The sequence below is a fragment of the Alligator mississippiensis genome, chromosome 6, assembly GCF_030867095.1.
Source record: "Alligator mississippiensis isolate rAllMis1 chromosome 6, rAllMis1, whole genome shotgun sequence".
Classification (NCBI taxonomy): domain Eukaryota; kingdom Metazoa; phylum Chordata; order Crocodylia; family Alligatoridae; genus Alligator; species Alligator mississippiensis.
Window position 1 is genome coordinate 75,179,987 of NC_081829.1, and position 23,461 is coordinate 75,203,447.

General features: G+C 43.8%; 1 protein-coding gene and 1 long non-coding RNA gene across 4 annotated transcripts in view; one reads left to right on the forward strand and one right to left on the reverse strand.

Annotated features, from left to right (window-relative positions):
* Nucleotides 1-23,461, forward strand: part of STK32C (serine/threonine kinase 32C) — a 277,360-nt gene that overhangs the window by 106,985 nt on the left and 146,914 nt on the right. The window lies entirely within an intron of this gene.
* On the reverse strand, nt 9,239-21,607 carry LOC132251199 (uncharacterized). The gene is made up of 3 exons (XR_009463094.1): nt 21,382-21,607; nt 18,231-18,403; nt 9,239-10,628 (listed from the first exon to the last, which is right to left on the reverse strand). It is a non-coding gene; the product is annotated as an uncharacterized LOC132251199 (long non-coding RNA).

Below are 23,461 nucleotides of genomic sequence, written 5' to 3' on the forward strand. Positions count from 1 at the left end.
TCACTGGCCTGAGCCATGCAAATATTGTTGATGTGTTGAATCCTTGGATTTAAAAAAAAATGTTGTGTGACCTATTTAGATAAAGAAACAGACCTCTCTCTAGGATCCTGGCCAAATCTATCTTCTTTATGTTCTTACAATAGTTAATGTTGGCAGTATAACTTCACAGCTAAAGGTTGTACGATTTGAAGACTCTAGTAAAAGAACTGTTACATTAAATCTATATACATACAGGATAATCTATGGCTATAATGGCCTGCTATGCACTGCTGGCCAGATTCAGCCCCCAGGCTGGACTTTGCCCACCCCTGGAATAGACTATGCCATGGGTTTACCTTCCCTTTTATTTTGGCTCCTGCCACACTTCCCTCCCCAGAAATGCCTCCTGGGCTGATAGGCTTCTGTATTAACCCCTTTTTAATGCAGGACTCTAGTCCTATGCAAATACTCTCCTTCTGACTGTTAGCTTACAGTATGGGGTGCAACTTAGTTTAAAATGAATGGCTACGTCAAAGTTAAAATAGTTTGAGATAATATTCAGCGTGGCTGAATACTAAGTAGCCCTCTGCTTTAATGCTGAAGTGAAGGGTGAAAGCTGGTACTTTTTCAGTGGGGAGCAGTCTTGGTGTGTTTTCTGCATCTTCTATGCAGGTAGTTATTGGATTTCTTATTTCTCAATGAATCTCCATAGGGAATTGGAAACCTCTGTAATCTTCCTGTATGCCTACTTGGCTCCAGCATTTGTAGTATTTCATTTCAACCTCAGGACCTCACATATGTGTACCTTGTGCACAACCTCCTTAAATCATTCCTCCCTTGAGTAGAATAACAGCATTGGTTCCCCAGCTAGAAGGTCCTGCTTAGCTCAGAAAGAAGAGAGAGGGCTCATACTAAATAGAGGGTCCTAACAGGATGGATCAAGGAGGGTCCACTGATGCATTGGCTCCCCACTTTGATTCCTGCTCTACCCAAAGTTTAAAACCAGGTGCTTGGCAGTGGTGGCAGCATTTCTAGTCAGGCAGTGCTGAGGGAGTTACTTGACTTTATGATCTACCTGATCCCTTCTAAACTCTTCACTGACCTACTCTTCTTTTAATGGTCTTAGGCAGACAAGGTTCTTTGGGTAAATCTGATATCTTTTATTAGAGCAACTCAAATAGTTGGAAAATTCTTCTTAGCAAGTTTTTGGGTTTAAAAAGCCTTCGTCAGGCTAAGGAAGCATCTGCAGTTGGTGTGTGCTCTTCCTGGATGGAATGAATAGTAAAGAAGCCAGAGGCTGGGCTGATATGCATCCAAGACAGGCAGTTTTAATGGTCTTGACATTGAACTGGTCTCCACATTCCACCAATCAAGCTATCCTTTGTTCTGCAACTCTGCTGCCTATTAGCTGCTCTTGGTAATGAAGCTCCTATTTCACAGTCCTGCTGTTTTTAACCCATTCCAATGAAGTTATATTTGTTTTTGCTTCAACCTTAACCTGAATATTACAGCTCTAGGCCCCTAGCATATTAGTAAAGCTTTTTGTTTATTTTAAATGGAGAACAATGTGTGCTGTTATGATGCACGTCACCATCTGCACCCCCCTTTCAAAATTCTAGATCCTCCCATAGTTCCTGCCAATGGCTCCAGTCAAGGCAGGATTTCACTCTGAACTGGCTGGCTTTAGTGTGTTTGCACTGGATCAGTTCCACACATTTAAATGCAGTTTTTAAAATCTAATTTATTTTTAGTTGAATTGCTTTATATGTCATAACACTTCTCAGGTTCCATGGTGGCATCCTCTTCTAAAGCTGTTGTTGATCTGTCAATTGCATAATTTTAATATCTTTTTCAAATTCAGTTTTAAAAATACACCCACATGGAATATCTTATAGAAGCAACTCTAACATTGCACAACTGCAGCATATAACTTTCCAGAGTGATATATCTTATTAGTCCTCTGCTTTGTCATTATAATAATACTTCAGTAATGAAGTCATCTTGTGGACTAATCATATGCCACATTGTGTTTTAAAGAGACACTATGTTTTATAAATACAGGCAGAAGAATATATAGAAAAATGTTTATTATCAATGCTGAGATGTAATTTTATTGGTACTGTGATAGTCACTATGTATCTCTCTATATAGCAGATATGTGTGGGGAAAAACAAGCAAGTCAGAGTTTAAAATGCAAAGAATACCTAAATGCCCTTGAGCAAGTTAAAGGCCTCTGAATCAGTGGTGGTCTAATTAAAAAGACACAGGCCATGGCTTCTTATTGTGCTAGGTGTGCTATAGAGGTATTCCAAAACCTCAAAGAATATGATCTAGGACAGTGGGGCCAACTGCTTTTGGCAGGCATGCCACAATTTAGCCCTGCACCTGGCCTGAGTGCCAGTCTAATCCCTTTCCCTTACAATATAACTTTCTGATTCCTATTCTGTGGTCCCTGTCTGATAGATGGTTCTACTTTGTGCTCCCTGCCCATCCCCTTCTTAGTATGCCACAGACAGAGGCTGCTCATGTCTCTTGTGGCACCTATGCTTCAGGTTGGCCACATATGCTCTATGCCTTGTTTTTAATAACAGCCTTGCTAACTGACAGCCTATATTGGGATGGCATGTGATGCATTTAATTTTGGAGTATGTTTTTGAATTTGTATGCCCAGTTATGAAAATTAATTGTGACTCGTGTTTCTATTAGTAGCACAACAATATATCAGGGAGTTCTAATCATCCTGGGTTTATTAGTTATCTCCTTATGAACTAGAAACATTGAAACAGATTTAACACAACAATTTTTCTACCAAAATGTGATAGTTTTTTAATATTTGGTTTTGGTGAATAAATGTAGATAAAACAGTTTTCCATAGAAAGTAAAATATTTTTTGTGAAAAAAATCCCTTTGATCAATCTATTTTTTTCCCCAACAACACTTTTGATTGAATATTTTTTAGCCAGCCCTATTTAAAGCCATATCCAAATGGTGATATGGAAATATTTTGTGTTGATTTTCTCAACATCCAGAAATAAAATAGAAAGAAATTGTTCCCCAAAAAAATCATTTTGAAAACGTTGATGCAAAATGCTTTGCCTGTTTTGGAACTGTATTTTGATTTTTTCCAGATGAAAAAGACAAAGAAAATGATAGAATTCACATAAAATGCTGGTATTGCCATATTTGTACTTATTGCCAAAGACAGCTTTAGCTGACAAATTTCTTCCAGTTCTGTTAGCGAATATGCCTACAACTTCTGTATTCCTTTTACAGCATCTTCAATAGATTTTTGAATAGTTGCAGCATGACACTAAGCATAATACATACTAAATATTTTATATGATGTCTAAAATTATCCATTTATCATTTATAACATATGTTGGAAAATTAGGAAACATTTAGCAGATGTTTATTACTAATTTTGTGGTACTCCCAACATTTCTTGGTAAATCATTTTGTTGACTTAAAGTAAATTTTCCTAAGATAGGGAATTTTAGTGGTTGGCATTCAGGAAAGTTTAATTGCAGTCTAAAGGCATGATGGAAAAGTCACATGATTATGTTACAATTTTCTATCATTATAAGATTTCATACTATAGGGATAACCTGTAGCTTAGGGGCACTGTAATGTGACACAAAACATATTTCCTCTAAGATTTGAGTTCAAAAGTTGCCCGACCAATAGGGAAGCAATGAAGTACATTAAAAAAAAAAGTACACTCTACATGAATGGTTGATTGATGCCTGCCACTTTAAGGGCTTAGAGTGGCAGCAGAGCAGCCAGCAGGTGCAGGCCAGCCCTGATGAGATGGTCACATGACCGCAGGAGGGCCATGTGATTGCAGGAGGGGGTGGAGCACCCTCCATTTTAACTCAGGTTCTCAGGGCTTAGTCAGCAGTTTGCTGCTGGCAGCCAGAAGAGTACCACCTGGCTGAGCTGCTGCTCAGAACATCCATGGAGGTAAGGGCAGGAGCTATGGGGATGGTAGGAAGCTCCACTCTGCTGGGGTAGGATGGCATGGTAGGTCCACCCATGGCAGGGTGGTGCCCAGGAAATGCCATGCCAGTTGCCTCCCCAGTAGGGAGGCAGTTGGGCCAGACATATCTTTGGACACTAGAGCCTGTGGGATGTAACACCCTGAGGCCCCAGTGAGGGGGTGGAAGAGTGGCCCCAGTGAGGGGGCAGAGTGTTGGCCCCAGTAAGGGGGCAAAGTAAGAGAATGTGCTGCATAGAGTAGGGCTAAAAGGGTGGCCTGAAGGGCTATGCAATATCAGTGTAGAGTAGGGTCACGAGGGGTGGCTTGAAGGGCTGCACTGGGGGTATGCAGAGTAGGGCCACATGGGCGAGCTGAAGGTCTGTGCATAGGCCAGCCCCACAAGCAGTACAGGAAGTTAACCCCAGGGTGGGGTCATGAGTTGATGCCCCAGTGAGAGCACGGGAGAATAACCCCAGCAAGGGGGTGTGAGTGAGTCCCAGTAAGGGGGTATGATTTTGGAGCCCAGTGTAATGGCAGTGCCTGAGACCTCCAGTGGAGAGTGAGAGTCCCATGTGATTTTTCTGGAGTACGGGTCACACTGTGAGGCACTGTAGCAATATGGATACCATCTGTGAGACATGGGGCACAGTATAGGGAAGGTCAGATCCATATATTATGCCATAGGCATCGGGGCATGTAATGGGCAGCTTCCTGCACTTTATATTAATTGTTGTAACAGGAAGACGAGGCAGAAAAATGAGGGCAGGCTGCCCTAGACAAGTGGGAAGGCCGACATTCAACTGGCCTTGTAAGGGCCCCCTGTCACAGTGCCATAAAACCAAATTGGTGATCTTGTTCTCTTTGCATCCTAGACACCAATCATCAGAACACCATCAGCATGAATAGGTAGGCTGGAAGTATCAGTGGAGAAACTAATGATTGAAGTTTCTTCTGTGTTATATGTTTTTACAGTGATAAACTAATTACTTCCGTTTCCAAAACGACCTGCCATTTTCATAAAGATTAACAATCATCTGAAGCATTTCTTGGTTGGCTGCTTTGAAGTCATTAGCACTACACTGATTTACACCACTTTAAGATCTGACCCTACGTGACTATGATAAAAGCTCTGTTTAAGACAGTTTTTCATGAGTAAACAGACCTCCACATGCAGTAGCTGATGCTTTCTGCATGCTTCCATTGCCAGAGATGCCTTATTTGAGCTCTCACTGCTACACAGATGCTATCTATGTACTCCCTAGGGTCACTATAATCCTTTTCAAGTGCTCTGCCATTCACTTCCTGGCTTCCTGCATCCTGCTGACTTGTCTGATATTCTCTCTGCTCTTCCCCTGCCAGTTTTGATCTTTTTCTGAGCAACTCCCTTTAATACCCCACCTCCCACCACGCTTGTTTCTCTGTTCCCAGTTTGTCTGTTCCCAGGGTTCTCCAGATGACACATCTGGAGTATGTGTCCACTACAGAAAGGGGGCCGGACTCGATGATCTATTGAGGTCCCTTCCGACCCTAACATCTATGAATCTAAATTGGAGACAGTCCAGTGGATGGCAACAAAAATGGTTAGGGGGCTGGGACACATGGCTTATGAGGAGAAGCTGAGGGAAATGGGCTTATTTAGTGTAGGGAAGATTTGAGAAGGGATTTAATAGCAGCTTTCAACTACCTGAAGGGTAGTTCCAAAAAGGATGGAGCTAAACTGTTTCAGTGGTGGCAGATGACAGAACAAGGAACAATGGTCTCAAGTTGCAGCAAGGCAAGTTTAGGTTGGATATGAGGAAAAAATTCTCAGTAGGAGGGTAGTAAAACACTAAAACAGGTTACCTAGAGCGGTTGTGGAATCTCTATCCTTGGAGGTTTTTAAGACCTGGCAATACAAAGGCTTGGCTGCAGAGATACAATTGGGGCTGGTCCTGCTTTGAGCAGGGGGGTCCTGACGTCCCTTCCAACTCTAAGTTCCTGTGATTCTATTCCCATTCTCCATGTTCTTCCCAAATGGATCTTTTCTTTCTCTCAACTTTTTTAGTGTTTTATTTTTTTCATAGGATACTAGAGGAGGATTAAAAAAAATGTCCAGGTTCAAAACTGAGACACCACTCGGCTACTGCTTAACTCTGGAGGCAATTAAACTGCATAGGTGCCTCAGCATTTTACCTTAAATTTCTTAGAAGTATCTCAGCCTGGACAGAGCTTAGGAGCTTAGTGCCTAGTTCCTGCCTAAGCCTGATCCAGATACAGGAATTAGGCATTACAGCCCCAGTCTGCCCGAGGGGTTTCATCCAACAGGGACTCTCAAAGTATGCCTGATGGATGCATTCTGTACAAATGCAGTGGTAGCTGCTGTTCCCTTTTATACGGGGCTCTAGTGACTAGAGCACTTTTCTATCTCCAGATATTTAAACTCATGTTTCTTATCTCTATGGAGAGTGTCCTAAACTGCAGGTTTCAAGTTATGCTGGAAGTGATGTAGGAGCCCTATCCCTTATCCAGTGAAAGCTGTTTCACTGTGCAAAAAAGAATTCAAGATTCTGGACCAGAGAGAGGGATGAAGATTGAGCGTGCCTCTCCAAGCTAGTGATTAAGACATTCACATGGGAGAGGAAAAACCTGGGTTCTGGTGCCTGCTTCAATGCCTGTTTTATGCATTTTATGGGAAGGGAAGGGCGTGTCTAGGTCACCTTAAAACCCCAGGACCTGCTGCCTTGCAGATTACCCCTTGGCAAAAAAAGGCTAGGGGAGCTGACCCCAAAATAAAAGTAAGGACAGGGCTAGACTGTTGACCAGAGTGGACAGCTATACCTGGCTCCCTCTGGAAAGTCCTCTCTGGATCAGGTAGCTGAGCAAATATGCTCATATCCCCAGCTGTGAAGGCAGATGGCAAGAGCTGTGTGGACAGTGTAAGGAATCAGTTCATGTGCTGTAGGACCTGTGACCATCCTGCATCCAGACGTCTCAACTGTGTCGTGTCACTGGATTCAGACAGGCATGGACAAGAGAGTGAGGTGACTCTGTGCAATTTTCCCTTACTTAAATCCAACTCATGTACAAGTCATGACATGTCTATATCCCCCCACAGACACACTCAAGTCCTGTGGCAATGGGTGAACAGCAAAGCTGCAGGTGTGGATACATTGGGAGCTGTGGCTGCCATCCTGCACACAAGCAGTTCACGGCATAGGGTCACTTTTCACTGGACCAAAGCAACAATGGAATTCAGCAGCCCCCTGGGTGACTGAGGAGCCCTATTTAGGATCACATTGATCACCTCCATAGCATGAGGAGGCAGCTAGAAAAGGTGCCCTAAACATTGTGTGCTTTGCCTTAACCCTGGTCAGCATACCACAGCTGATGGGGTTCCACTATAACACCCAAAAACCACATAAAAAGACAAAAAAGAAAGGTGACATCACTCACCATTGGTGCTTGGAATGTGCACATGTTAGTGGACTGTACAACAGCAGATAGAGAAGAACAGCTCTAGTTTGTAGTGAACTGGCCAGATTCAACATTCAGATAGTGGCCCTGAGTGAAGTTTGCCTAGCTGAAAAAGGAGCTGGCTACAACTTCTTCTGGAATGGCCATAGTAAAGAAGAGTGACACGGAGCTGGTGTTGGGTTTGCCATCAAAACACAGCTAGTTATCAAGCGTAGAAATCTCCAAAAGGGAGTGAATGACATACTTATGCTAATGAAACTCCCACTGTCTGGGCAAAGATGTGGAAATATCATCATGCCTGTGCACCTGCTATGACCAACCCAGATGTGATTAAGGACAAATTGTACAAAAGATCTAGAGTTTCTTATCACAAAAGTGCTGAAGGTAGACAACCTCATCATCCTTGGTGACTTTAATGCTAAAGTTGGCACAGATCGCCAGGCATGGCCAGGCATCATCAGAAAAAATGGTCTTGGGAAATGCAACAGCAACAGGCTCTTTCTGCTGAGGAAATGCACCGAATACAACCTCCTCATCACCAACACAATCTTCTGCCTGCCAAACCACAACAAGATGTCTTGGATGCACCCCCACTTCAAGCATTGGTATCTTATTGATTACATCATCATCAGGAGAAGAGACAGATGGGATGTCAGAGTGACAAATGCCATGAGAAGTGCAGAATGCTGGACTGACCACAGTCTTACTGTCTCCAAGTTGAAAATCCAGATACATCCTAGTAGGCGACCACAAGGCAAAAAAACACCCAAAAAGCTCAATGTTTCCAAATTGAAACAGGAGTATGAGATGACATTTGTTGAAAAACTGAACAGTTAACTAGTAACAATTGATGTAAACTCCAATGATATCAAATAAAATTGGGCATCCCTTAGAGACCCTGTCTACTCAGCTGCATCCAATACTCTCAGTCCCACCATATGTAAACATTAAGATCGGTTTGATGAAAATGAGACTGACATAGGGAGACTACTAAACAAGAAACACCAGCTCCATAAGGCCTACTTAGAAGACATCACTTCAACATCTAAGAAGGCAATATTCAATAATATCAAGAGGATTGCCCAAAGCAACCTCAGAGAAACTTAAACTTGTGGCATTTCTGCAAAACTCATGGCTGAGTAACAAGGTAGATGAGATTCAGTCCTACTCAGACAGGAACAATATGAAGAATTTCTATGATGCTCCAAGGACAGTCTACAGGCCAGGGCAATCAGGAACTTCTTCAATAGTGAGTGCTGATGACACCACACTGCTCACTGATAAAGGAAATATATCGCAGAGATGGGCAGACCACTTCAACATCCTCAAACAACAATCATCTATTACTGAGGCAACTGATCGACTGCCCCAGGTAGACATTACCATATACCTTGCTGAACCTGTAATGCTGACTGAGACCATGAAAGCAATTAACCTGCACCTGGAGCAGATGCTATACCAGCAGAGGTCTTCAAGGCCAGAGGCTCACACATAGCTTTGAAAGTGATTGAACTATTCCAGTCAATGTAGACTCAAGGTACTATACCCCAGGAGTATAAGGATGCATCCATGGTCCACTTGTAACAAGCAGAAAGCCAATAGACAATCCTACAACAACCATTGGGGCATCTCCTTGCTGTCAATAGAAAATTAAATCCTTGCCAGAATTCTGTTGAATCACCTTGTGCAACACACTGAACACATTGCAATGTGTTCATGTGCCATGTCTCAGGCATGTGTGCAACATCTCACGTGAGAGTCAATGTAGTTTCAGGAAAGGACGCAGGACCATAGACATGGTATTTGCAGCTTGTTAACTTCAGAAGAAATGCCAGCAACAGACCTCCAACCTGTACATAACTTTTATTGACCTGACAAAAACATTTGATACAGTCAGTCAGGAGGGCCTTTGAAGATCTTGGCAAAATTTGGTTGCCTGGAGAAATTTATCGCAATGGTTTGACAATTCCATGATGGCATGCTTGCTCCCTTTGTGGATGATGGTGGGGCATCTGATCCATTCCCAGTCACCAGTGGAGTCAAGTAGGACTGTGTGTTGACCCCAACCCATAGTCAACTGAAGTGGGTTGACCCACTTCAGTATGATGTTCTCTACCATGCTTACAGATGCCTTTTGTGACATGGATGACATCAATTACCGGACTGATGGCAAACTCTTCAATTTGAGGAGGCTACAGGTGAAGATGAAGTTACAGAAAGTGACTGTTTGTGATCTTCTGTTTGCTGATGACTGTTCCCTGAATGCTAAATGAGAACGTGATATGCAACAAAGTATGGATTTCTCTTCAGCTTGTGACAGCTTTGGTCTCACAATCAACACTAAGAAGACAGAAGTGATGCACCAGCCTGCACCAGGAAAGCCTTACATAGAGCCTACCATCACAGTGAATGGCCAAACCCTCCAGGCAGTAGACAAATTCACCTATCTTAGCAGAACACTCATGTACAGTTCACATCGATGATGAAACCAATGCCAGACTTGCTAAAGCAAGCATGGCCTTCGGCAGATTACATGCAAATGTGTGGGAGTGCAGGGACATCAATCAGCAAATAAAACTAAAGGTCTACAAAGCCACTGTGTTGCCAGTTCTGATGAGTGCAAGTGAAACCTGGATGGTACGCAGACACCATGCTGTGAAGCTGAACCGCTTTCCAGGGGTTGTCTGAAGAAACTGATGAGAATAAGATGGCAAGACAAGGTCCCAGACACAGGTTCTTACTTGGGCAGGCATTCCAAGCATCCACACTCTGTCGATGAAATCACAGATGAGATGGGCAGGCCATGTCACCAGGATGTCAGATGAGTGACTGCCAAACAAGATCTTTAATGGTGAGCTAAAGGAGGAAAAGCGCTCAGGGAGGCCAGAAGAAACGCTTCAAGGACTCCCTCAAGTCATCCTTGAAACATTTCAACATTGACCTGAAGTCCTGGGAAGATCTTGCTCATGATCGTTCCACCTGGTAAAGCTTCATCCATCTGAGGCTGCCATGTACGAGTGGAGAAGAACTGCTGAGGCAGAGCAGAAGTGCAAATAGCATAAATCTCGCAACAGCAGCAGGTTTGCTGTTGATCAAGAAAAGCAAAGTGGCATCTCTTGCTCAGTGCATTATAGACAGTTCAAAGCACAAATTGGCATGATCAGCCATTCACATGTTCACAGAAACCAAACCAACCAGTGATGTCATGGTCCTCTTTGAACTGAAAAGGACAACATATGCATTTTATATAATCACTGTTTTATATTCAGTGCTGAGAAGTTACTTTAACACTCAGTGTTGTGTCACTTGGGTCTCTTTTTTTATATATCCCTTAGTACCTAGAGGCAGTTCTCACAGAACCTGAGCTGTACTTCTCAGCCCCTCAACACTCATGTCAGAGCAGAGTGGTTAGATAACGAAGATGCCTTGCTACAGCTCCAGAGGCATGAGTTCCCTCCAGATCTTTGCCAAAAGCTCCTTACCTTCAGTTGACATAAATGTAAATTGGTACCTGCCCATTTGGGCCTGAGAATCAAAGGCATCCAAATCATTCCATTATGTGTTGTTGGCTACAGAAATGAATGTGCCTTAACCATGCAAAGCTGGTAGGTTTGGGTGGACTTTTGATTTCTTTTCTTTTTGATCATCCAGGTACTTGATTCAGATCTATCTAAATATGGGCAAGGTTGAACTTAAATAATTAAAATGATTCTTTTTTTTTAGCTTGAAAAGAAAAAAGAATTAAAGACTAAGTATAGTGTAAAACATGGCCAGGTTGGCAGGAGACATTCCTTTTGTCTGTGCTCCTTACAGTAATTTTTAAAGCACTTTTGTCCAGGCATTTTACTTTAAAATTGTCAATAGTATCAGCTTCTGAAATAAGCACAGCAATGGGCATTTTAGACTCTAAAAGCTGGATCCTGTACCCACTGACTTAACTGAGGCAGGAGCAGACCATAAATTCTCAATTGAAAAAATATTTGCATATGCAAATACAGTGAGTTTGCACAGAAATAGTGGCACTTCTTTCCATTGAAAATATATTCCATAAAGCCTCCTCATATATAATCTGGGTGTAAAGACAACAAAGAAAAGAGGTAGAATATAATTAATTCATAATGCAGAGCTGCATGGTGGGCTTTGTAAAGCCAGAAGAGGAATAGGAGTGGAAGTTTTGTTACCTCTTTTTCCTTTTTTGCTATGGATGTTTTCTTATACTGCTGGAAAATCAACTTTGTAATTATGATAGAGCAATCCCAGAATTAAATGGTTTAACTAACTTTCCTGATCCTTTTGTTTCATTTGGGGGGGTAAAGACCATGTGGAGATAAAGAAAAATAATTACTGGTGCCTTGAAAAGAAAAGTGGCAATTATATTGTAAAACAAACCAGGCAAGCAGGTGGCTGAGCTGGCAATGAGCATGAAAGAAATGCAGCAAAGCAGTACAAGTCAGACCCAGTTGGCCAGACTCTCTTTTCACTTGCACAGATTTAATACCATTGATTTCAATGGTGTAACTGCCAGCCTACATCCCTGTAAGCGAAGGGAGTCAAATCCATTAACTCTGCTGAAGTTGCTGCCCTGGAGCATGCCCAGAATCCTTTTCTACAGCCTTGATTTTTCCACTTGGGACACTTGTAGAGATGAGGCCTCTTACACCAGTAAATGTCATGAGAAATGTCATAACTGGAATGACCTCAATGTGTACTTGTTCTCAGGATCTAGCCTAGTGGTTACATCTAAATAATTCATTGTGGAAGATTCACTTTACTACACCCATTAAGCATCCTTTTAAAAGGAAAATGGTCCTCAAACTGTTGTCAAACTGACTCCAACTAATCTGCTAAAATATAGTAGAAGAGTGCTCAGAGTGATAGGATACAGCTTTTCTGCCCACCTCTCCAATGGGGAAGTACACAGGAAATAACTACTTTGCCAGTGTCATTTAATAATCAACATCCAAGATTGTACTAAAACAAGTACCTTTTTTTCAATAAAAGAAAGGGAAAGTAATTATTCTTTTGTCTTAGAGTCTTTAAGACATTTTTGGTCTTTTTTGTTTGCCAAATGCTGAGGCTAAGGTGAGAAAAATATTTGAATAGTGCTAATCTCTGACCTTCCTTCAGTCAGGCAATTTAATGATTGACTATTGTACATAGCTCTGGCACTCGCAAGTTATATGCCTTATGGCTGGCTATGTCATGTAGTATTCTATTAGAGTTAGGCTGAATCTGGAGACTGCCTGGATACAGTACTAGTAGAGTACTGTCAAAGCAGTGCTTTTCCTTCCCTGCTTCCCTTTCCTACCTAGTGGAAAATTTCTTTTGCCATATTGCTAGCTCCATCCAGTGCATACCCACTAGCTCTCAAAAGCAAATATACTTCTTACTTTCCTGTCAGTGCCCAGAGTCATAATTAAAGCAAACAGGGTAAAGGGGATTCTTCCCGTGCAATCATAGAGTTCTGTATTGCAATATTGCTATCAAAATACTTCATGCTTTTTTCTATAAAAGTTGTTTCAAATATTAGCCAGAGTTAGAGTATTAGCAGTACTCTGGAAAATTGCAAAAGGGTTAAGATATATATATAGGAGGATATTCTTGGATATTTTGCTAAGCGCAACCTTTCCTTGAGTATATCTGGGGCCAGAACTTTTTTTGGTGTAAATCAGTATAACTCAATTAACTGTCTTGATTTCTATTGTTGCCATCTACCAAATTTTACCTCATGAAATTTGTTTTATTCTAGCTGGAAAATAACAGTTACATTTATACAGTTATACTTTCTGTGTTGAACATTTACTGAATGCTGGGGTCTACTTGACAGCAAAGGACGTTCTTACCTTCAGCAACAGGATTTTTAAAATATTAACATTTTCCCCAAACACAACTGTGTAGTTTGTGAGAACAAATGAACTCATAGTTAAAAGAGATCACAACTTCCTTTACTCTGCAAACAGATTCAATATGCTGTCTTCCACAAAACCCTCTCTTGGCCACAGAGATTATAATCTACTCTCTTCTTTGCCTATGGGACAATGACGCCTTTCACTGTTAATAAATATTGCCATGTTCTGTCTTATGCTGGCCCATCAAAAGGTGTTGGCAGTTTATGTGGTATTGCCTTTGAAATGTGGAGGCTGGGCTCCTTGAATTCCAGGGCTCTTGCAAGTGCCTTTACTTCTATTAAATAACCGCTATAGCAATAAAGGCAGTTCTATATACTGCATTCATCTACTTCTAACCTCAGGTTTCTTGATGATGGAAGAGAGACTGAGAGATGACCTATTTTCTGTGCTTTTACCTTTAACATATTTCAGAGAGCTGGTTTATTCCTGTATATGCCAGAAAAAGATATCTAAATTGCTAAAGAAAAAAACCCGTGCAGTTCAGAGATGTGTATGCCAGCAAGCCAGTTTGCAATGCAGCAGGTATTTAGGAAACCCATTAAGAGAAGTTGAGATGACTAAAGCATGCAGCAAGAAAGTGCATACTTGGTGTGCAGGGAATCCCAGACAAGATACTGATACCAGAAGGGGGGATGAACTGGAACCAGAAACTCAGAGAAAAGGAACTGTCAACAGAGCTACCCTGAAAAAACAGAAAACAGTATAGATGAAAAGGCACTGTGGAATGGTTAACACCAGCCCAGCACCTGACTCTCAGCTGCTGCAAATCAGTGCCACACCACTGATTTCAATGATGCTGGTTTACACCAACAGAAGCTTGGCCCATGCCTTGAATCTTACCTTCTCCCTTAGGCCATATGGTCCACTACTAAAGGACCCTCCTTGGCCACAGAGACAGGGTATAATTTGCTTCTCGCTCTTAATAGTTCTAGTTCCACACACCCTATGAGAACCCCATAAACACTGAGAGTACCTATACACCTGCTCTGGGATTAGAAGAAGAGGAGGGCACTTTAATTAAAATGTCTCCAAAGCCACTCTAATTAGAGTGGGACAGCTCTTGGCCAGCCCTGGACTGTGCTCGGATTTCTCTGACCAGCTGGAGGCTCATTGGGAGCTGCCCCAGAAGCAAGACAGCTCCCAGCCAGCCCTCAGCTGTGTGAAGAAGCCCTGCTGGGCATGGGGCTTGCCTCCATGTGCATGGGGCCAGGAGAGCTCTGCAGAAGCAGCTGTCTCCTGGCCCCATGCACATCAGGACCCTTCCCAATGTGCATGGGCCAGGAGACAGCTGTTGTTGCAGCCAGCAGAGATCTCCTGGAACCATGCACATCAGGACCAGCCACCATGCCCCCTGCCAGCCCTGAGGCTAGCACTCTGGGGGAGCCTAGACCCACCCCTGACTCTGATAGATGGGGCCAGAGCAGGGTAGGACCAGCCCTGTACCAGGCTGTTCCTGTTGGGAGTAGATTTGCGTCCAACAGGGAGCACATGTAGATGTGCTCCCAGGAAAGTGCTTTACAGCACTAATAGCGCATATAGACTAGCCCACCATTGATAAAAAAATGGGGTCTTAATATTATTTTAATAGTCCTAATAACTTTTAAAATAAACTCTGATAGTGAAAGGGCTCCTTGGGTAGAAATAAAGTCAGTACTGAGGGTCTCCATGGCAAGAAACCATCCAAGACTCACAGTATCCCTTATTACATCTCTGGGTTTTCTTCATGTCATCATATCAGTTATATTTTATAGAAAATGGAATTATTTAGAAATCTATTTAAACTTTAATTGTACCTACTTAAAGCTCCTTAAAAACTCTAAGCCTTGTAAAGCTTAATACTTAACAGCTCCAAGGTCAACACTTAGCTGCCACTATAGAATGCACATCAGTTGCATTTAATACAGCGTGTGAAATACACAAAGCTCAAATCTTAATTCACCTGCAGTCTGAATAAAGCTGGAAACCCTATAAAGCTTAATAGAGACAGGAGTGAGAAATGAAGCTGCACAGCTAACTGCAGAGAAGTGATACAATTAATACAATCACAGCATCTTTAACAACATGCTATGTAGATGATTAATCAGGATCAGATCTACAGCTGGTGTAAAGAGACAGCTGTGCACCAATTTCCATCAACCAAACATCTGGCCCAAATGAAAATTTCTACATTGATACAAATGAAGAGGAACACTGCTGATTTCAGTGGGGTTTACTTGACTTTGCCCTGGCCTAACTGTGGTCTTTGAATGCCATGATAGCAGTCACTGTGGAGGGAGATATGTATTCCCTTCCCCAGCATCCCTATGGGGGATGACAGTAAGGCTGCTTCTAGCCTCCTAAATACCTGATGGGGTCATTTCTTTGTGACACAAGCTGTCAGATAGTATTGCTATCAGGAATGGACTACTGGTAAGGGGAGGGGAACACGGGTATTAGGTTCTCTCTCTAAAAGACAAAATACGTAAAGTGGGACATGGGAACTCCAGGCCTAAGATAAAAATCTGCAGGGTGCCTGGCTTTCTCGGAATCATCTGAGGATGACCCAAGACCTGGAAGAGTTATATTAGAGAGATTTTATATTAGAGCATTTTTCAAACAAGCTAGCTGTGATCAGACTCTTCTCATGTAGATTCTTGGTCCCCCAAAGTACCATACATGGGATGTTGTAGATGGGAGCGTACAGCTGTGAATCCCTGAGTTGTGCAGGACATATTAACCAAACACAGCCTGCATAGATAGGATCTAATAGATAACCCAGCTTTCTGTTTAATTTTTTCACTTAACTTCTCCTAGGCTGCTTTTCCATGCCCTCCTCTGCCTTCATTTCCCATCCTTTTGACATTTTTCCCCCTGCAGAGTCCCTGTCTGCTCCTGTTTTGGCCCAGTGTTCTCTTAAGACCCTGCATTTCTCCTTCTGCTTAGTTCTCTCTTCACACATCTCTTTATTTCCCCCTTCCCTGAGCATAAACACAGTCCACTTGTTTGTGGCCTCCTATATTGTCTGTTCCCATCTGTATCTTGCATTATTATTTAACAGCATGTTGGGGGGAGCATATGCCAGAGCCTTTTGTATGTGCAACCTATTGAACTTTTGCTTGAGGATGTTCTCTGGTGCCTAAGACCTGCTATGGTGTTTGTTTAACTGTAATCCACAAGTCTTGTAGTGACACAGTCACACTTCAGAAATGTTCCTATTTATTGCATTTTAAGAATGAAATTCCAATATGCAACTTTATTATTTGCTTTACTGTAATAATAATAATTATGAAGAATAAGGACTTTCTTTATGAATAGATTTACAATAGTGTAGCAAAAATAAAGAAAAGAATAAATATTCATCTGCCTTCAACAGAGTAAATAACATTGAGTATGAAAGCAATAACCTGGTTAGGACAAAACAAAAGCCTCCAGAAAGGCATAAAAAAAGAAGAAAGTATCATATAATGAAAGTTATAAATACTAAGAGACCCAGTTCAAAAAAGCAACCAAGATTCGTAACCTTACTGGAAATCATGTTGAGTTGCTATGCAGTTGCTTTCCTCAAACTCCACACATAAGGGCAGTTTGTAGAACAAGGCTGATTAAATTCATACTGGTAAACAGACCAGTTTCTAACCAGTTTTATTTCCTTTGCTGATCACCTTTAATATTACTAAATATAGAATCTAGATACTGTGGGTACATGTGCCAAGTTGTTGGCAGTTAAATGGCTAGCTACTTTTAGGAAATTAAGTTTTCATTTTTCTTCCTCCAATAAATGTTTACATGCCTCTGCTATAGATACTTCATGGCTATTCTTAGTGTGGGATCATTCACCTTTTTTTAGCGGGAGCTTCCTTCAAAATGATCTGGGCTAGGGACAGAAGTTACACATAAACCGATCTAAATAATCAGAAACTGGTTTAAACCTGTAATAGAACAGAAGTTCAGTGAACATAAACTAGTTTCAAAATTGCTGAAACTGGCTTAAGATAAATCTGTTTGAATGTAGTATCAGACTTAACAGATTTAGATCAAACCAGTTTATGATTTTTCTGTCCCAGACCCGTTCCTAGTTCAAGATGAATTAGAGTCCCCTAGCATCCCAGGAAGCTTTGCAGCCCTGAGCCAGGCTGTGCTGTCTGCTCCAGAGAGTAGGGTTGGCCTCGCCCCCTTGCTCCCTACCCAGAACAGTGAGGGCTGGCTGATAAGGGGGTGAGGGTGGGAAATCTGGCTCCAGACCACAGCTGGGTCTGCCTGGGGTAGGCGGGGGCGGCCCCTGCCAGACTTTTCTTTAAAGGAGCGGAGAGGGCAGGGGCAAAGTGCAGGTAGGCTCTAGCAGAGGGGAGGGAGGAAGCTTTAAGCCTCCTCTGCTGGGGTCTGCTTTGCAGGGGGCTGGCAAGAAACCAGCAGACTCCACCCCCTCCCACTTCTGGCAAGCAGTTGATAAGGGAAGGGGGAGGGGGCATAATTCCCCTCAGCTCCCCCAGGCCATGGGAGGGCAAAGAGGTTGGGGAACTGGGGCTGGATGAACTGGTTCCCTGCCAAGTGTGAGTATAGAGCCAAGCCCTGCAGAACCAGAATGAGAGGTGTTGGCAAAGACATCACATCACATGTATGTGTTGGAGATGGAGGTAAGGGAACAGGAGAGGGTCCCAGACTACTTGCGCTCGTGTGACCAAAGAAAGCAGAAAACTGTCAGAACCTGTAAAAGGTGGGAAACTGGAATACCTAAGCAGACACAAAAGACACTGAATGCATGAGAGTCCTGCCAAAGGTGCTATAGGTGACAAGTGTACTATGTCAAGGCACCCAAGGGAGAGAAGGGGGTGCAAGTGCACCAGTAAAAACCCAAATAGAGATGAGGCCTGTGGGATCTCCACTCCAACACCTAAGACCACATGCTGATTCCCCAAGAAGGATTTTCTGAATACCTGGCTGTAAGAAGACACTCTGCCCTCAGGATTATGTAAGACTTATTCAAGGCTTCTTCTTGTTGTTTTGGTTTATTACATTACATTTGAAGTCAGAGTAAGTTGTGCATGCTCTCACTGGGCGCTTGTACCCATGACAGGGTTTTAGTCCTTAGAGTTGCATTCTGTGTCCCCTAAATTGAAACAGTGAGTTTTTAATTGAGATGGTGGATTTTATTTTTCTGTCACTGCATATACATTATTGTCCTGGCACCTGCAGGAACCTGCTGAAGACAGAAGTGATGAGGGGCCCAATCTTTTTTTCTTTTCTGGCATAGCCTGCTGGCCTCTCCTGCAGCCAGGGGGCCATTAATCTGTCAGCTCACCCCTTGGTCATGGGAAAGACAGGCAGGCTCTTCAGGAAAAAAAGGATCATCCCCCCTGCCACCTCTGCCTTCAGTAGGCTCCTGTGGCTGGCAGGATGCCTGGGGCCACCTGGGAGTGGGCTGCCTTGCCTTTGGGCAGCGTGGGGAGGCAGGAGGGCAGCTGGGTGTGCTGGTGGCTGGAGAAGGTGGTGGGGACAACGCACAGGGTGCTGGAAGCCTGAGCAGCCTCAGGGAAGCTAGCAGCATGCCGAGGCGGCCCAGTGTCCCGTGCAACATCCCTGCTGTCTTCTCTGGCTACCATCACACCCATTCACCCTCCTGCTGCTTCCCCACACTGCCCATAGGCAAGCCAGTTGCTGCATTCCCAGGTGGCCTCAGGCATCCTGCCAGCTGCAGGAGCCTGCTGAAGGCAGAAGTAGCTAGGGGCTTGATCCTTTTTTTCTGTAGAGCCTTCCTGCCTCTCCCACAGCCAGGAGGGGCAAGCTGACTAATGGTTGCAATGTTCCAAGTTGCAACATCGCAAACTAAACTACATTGGAATGTAGTTTAATTTGTAACGCTGCAAATTCATTTAAACCCCCCAAAACTTACATACATGTAATGTATGACACCATTAAGCCACACAAAGGGAAATTTTCTTCATGTATACATTGTGACATCGTCACATGTACAAGCGCCCACTGTGTTTTAGTGGGCTGTATCTTAGCTTAGGCAAAGATTTTTGGTTGTTCTTTGTTGTTTGCTTAAGGTTGCAAATTGCTGTGTTCAATTCATGCTCACTTCAGAGAAAGGGCTATTCTTGTTCAAGCTTTTATGGATTCAATGCCACTACTTTTTTCCACACCCACCCCTTCCTCAGCCTGGCAGGGGCTGCCAACCCCTCTCCCATTGAGCAGGGAGTTGGGGCGGGGGCAGAAACCTGGCAGGCACTTGTCCCCCCTGCCCCCCAAAAGACCTGGACTGGGGTCCAGTGTGGGCCAGGTAGGGGATTTAAACCCCCACCCTCCAGCTTGCTAGAATACCTAAGCAAGGGAAAAGCCTTGGAGGTTCAGTGGCAGGCTGGGAGGCATGCTATAGCACCCCTCAGCTTCCGGCCTGAGCTACTGCAGGCATGTGGCTGCATTTCCTGAACCAAAAATAAACATCCGTTCACTTGCTTCTCAGTTTAATCTCTGCAGCTTAGGCTAACCTGCAAAGACTGAATCTATTCAGCCTTGGGCTTTTTGACTGTCTGTACTTAACCCTGAGGAAGACACTATGTTGAGAGTCAGTTTTGGGGGGTTAGCACCTCCATGATTAATCAGTTGGACCACTAACCAGTTAAGTGATCCATCAATTTAGATGAAGACATTTTTCCCGTTTTTAAAATCAAAACCTAAAGACAAGATACCTTAATGGCTATTCAATGGCTATGTCAGTGTCTCTGGCATAAAATGTATCATTTATTAAAAACAAACAAACAAACAAACAAAAACCCCAACATTTTGTGGAGGTGTGACATCCTTCAAAATATAGTTTAATGCCACATCTGAGACCATTCAAAATTCTGAATGTCTTGAGAGCTGACCTCTAGTTATTTTTAGAGATTTGATAGAGGTCACTTCAAGCAGCAATAGTGAGGACTTCATGTTCTGGTTACCTCAAGATATTTGTCATTGTGGCAAAGTGGGGCTCCCCAACTAGCCACAGTGCTAGTTTCCCCCCTTTCCTTTGGGCACACCACCTGCCTGTATCACCTGCCATGCCATGTTGGTAATTAATCAAGCTGTTAATTAAGGCAGGAGGCTGCCCATTCTTGCCCCAATGCCAGGGGACACTCTCTGTGGCTCTGTTCCTTCCCTACACAGCAGCCCAAGCCTCACAGATGGCATCCAGATGACACAATGCTCCCGGCTTACCACCAGACCAAACTTAGGTCTCGTCATCAGGCCTCAGACACTCACATTCATACCACCCTCCTCTCACTAGGGCCTGTCATACTCCACCCCCTCTCACAGGGTGTCTTTCATGCATTGACAACTCATACTGTCTTGCTCCCTCTTGGAGTGAGCCCCTTAGACCATAAGCTTAGCTAGTTCGTACCTTGGGTGGCAGACGTACCATCTTTTGGGCTTTTTTCACAACTCTCACTGGGGTAGTGGTCAGCCAATTACCCAACTGGGTCTAAGCTTGCTCTGGTCCTTTATACATCTAAACATACTGGGCACGCAGCCCTCTGGTTTTCCTTCCCCCCACTGGGGCTCCTCATCTCCACCCCCTTTCTGGGGCCAACCCTCACCAGGGTGTTCTTATCCCACACTATGATGGGTGCTCCAGGGTCTCATGGAGACTCTCACTCCCCCCCTGGAGCAGCATGATATTGTGCTCCAATGTAGTTCTTGTTTTTGACCCACACTCAGCCTCCCAGTGGTGGAGGACTTACTGGGTTCAGGACTCATCCCTATCTCTCAGCCTCTGGCCCAAGCTATAGCCTCAGGCATCTGGAGACATACCTAGGCCTACTTCCCTCACTTGTTGGGGCCACGGTGCTTCTCTCCCTGGTGGGCTCAGGTGGCCATAGCTGTGCCTGGCCCCAACTACCTCTGATGTTATGTAAACCCACCCGAACGTGAGAGCTTGAGGTTAAGGCACCCCTACCCACCTTTCACCAGGATGGTAACTGGCCTGGCATTTCCTGGGGGCTCCCGCACCACTGAGAGCCCCACCTGGCCACCCACTCCCAGCAGGGTGCAGTTAGGTCATGCCCTGGGCCAGGAGCCTCCTAGCCATCCCCTACAGTCCCTTACCTTCAGGATGTTATGGAGCCTTGCAGCCAGGCAATATTACAGCCTAGCCTGTCAGCAGTAAACTGTCCTGTCTATATGGGCAGCCAGAGATCTAAAATGGCCACCGCAATCAAGCACCTGCTGGCTGCTTGGCTCCACTCTTAAAGTTGCAGGCACTGACAGTGCCCTGCCACACACCTTCCCCCTTAAAATGGTTCCTGGGGGAGGCTTCCCCTGCTGCTCCTCCAAAGCAGGCTCCCCTCAGAGTCTGTGAGAGCCCTCAAGTGGCAGGCACCAAAAGGTGCTCTGCCACAGTCATAAATGAACTTGCTTTGCTGATCAATTGGTTCTGCCTAGATCAGGGGTAAACAACCTTTCCTGGTTGTGGGTTGGAATGACCCACCCTGAGCCAGAGGCAGGTGCTAGGACCTGGCCACCACGCCCACTACTCATGTCTATGGTGGCACAGGGAAAGTGCCTGCAGCTGAAGTCCCCTGCCACTGAATGCCATCAAACCCCACATCTGCCAGCTGGATTTAGTGGTTGTGTGGGCCAGATCTGGCCTGTAGGACATTGGTATCCAGGCCCTGGCCTAGATCCTTATCAGACATCCCTAGATTTTCACAGTTTGGACTCCAGCCAAACCCAGTGCTTTTCAGTGAACCTCAGCCTCAGCCTAGCTGGTTATTTGATGCACTTTTAGCAGTTGTAAAAGTTTCACATCTTACGCAAATTGCATTATTTGCCTGTAAAGGCAAACATGTGAAAGAAAGAATGCTTGCCTTTTCATTTTGAGGAAATATTGTTGGCTTCTCAATGTGTTCAAAGCTGCACCTAATGGGAGATCAGCTGAGTGGCTAATGAATAGGCAATTTGCCTCTTTGGGATGAAGCTTAATTTTCCTAATAAAGTAGCATTTGCAAAGCTTATAATGCAGAACTTATGCCGGATTTGTACTTTTTGTGCAATTCAGTAGTGCTCCAATGCACATTGTCTGAAGAAACAGATTATTGTAATAGCCATGGACTAATTAAGAATGGGTTGTGGCCAAAGCAAACATGATTCTACCCAACGCCAATAACTTATTCCTTCAAAAACAACTGCACAGTTGCTTCTTAATAGTACGTTTATTCCATAGTACTTAAAAGGGTTCATTTCTAACAGTGAAGTAGCATGCCCCCTCTAAGATGACTTCATGGTTGATTCTTAATAGTACGTTTGATTCTGTACTGCTTTAAGTGGTTCATTTCTAACAGTGGGTTCATATTATGCCTTTAATTTCTTCTATTATCTGCCAGCATCACCTGAATTCCTGGGCTGTTAATATTCACTTGAATTTTCTGTCAGTCACAGTATACTGCATTTCCATTTGCCTCACCCATATAATCGTCTCTGTACATGAGAATGGGTGAAACAGTTTAGTGTTAGATGTGGTGGACCAAAACCCAAATGTAATGCTCATGCCTTTTTTAATGAAAATAAAAGAAAGTGGTTTATTATACCACATGAGGCATTATGCAAAAATAAAAGCCTTCAATTAAACAAGTGCTAGGCCTGTAGGAAGGCAAGGGAAGACAGGAGAGATTGATGACTGGAAATTATGCTTTATTATTTGTTGCTTCCCCATCTCTAACAGGTACCTCCAGCTCTTCTCCCCTCACTTTCTAATCACTTACAAACCAATACTCCACATTCTTTCTTTCCTCTCTCTCTCTGTCTCTCTCTTTCATTTCAGCCGATTTCCATGCCTCCCAGGATTTTGTTTCACCCTATCCTTGCAGGCTCCCACCTCTAGCATATATCATTGCTAGGGACCCACCAAAAGGAAGACCTAGATCGGGAATTCATTAGGGAACTGGTCGAAGCCGCACGCTCCCAATGCTTGATCATCATGGGAGATTTCAACTTCCCTGACATCTCTTGGGATGATCACACAGCCAAATCTGACAGCTCGCATAGTTTTCTCACATGCATCAATGACCTCTACCTAACCCAGGAGGTCTATGGGCCAACTAGGGGAAAGGCATTGCTGGATCTGGTCCTGGCCAAAGGGGAGGACCTGGTGAGTGATCTGCGGATTGAGGGGAAGCTTGGTGACAGC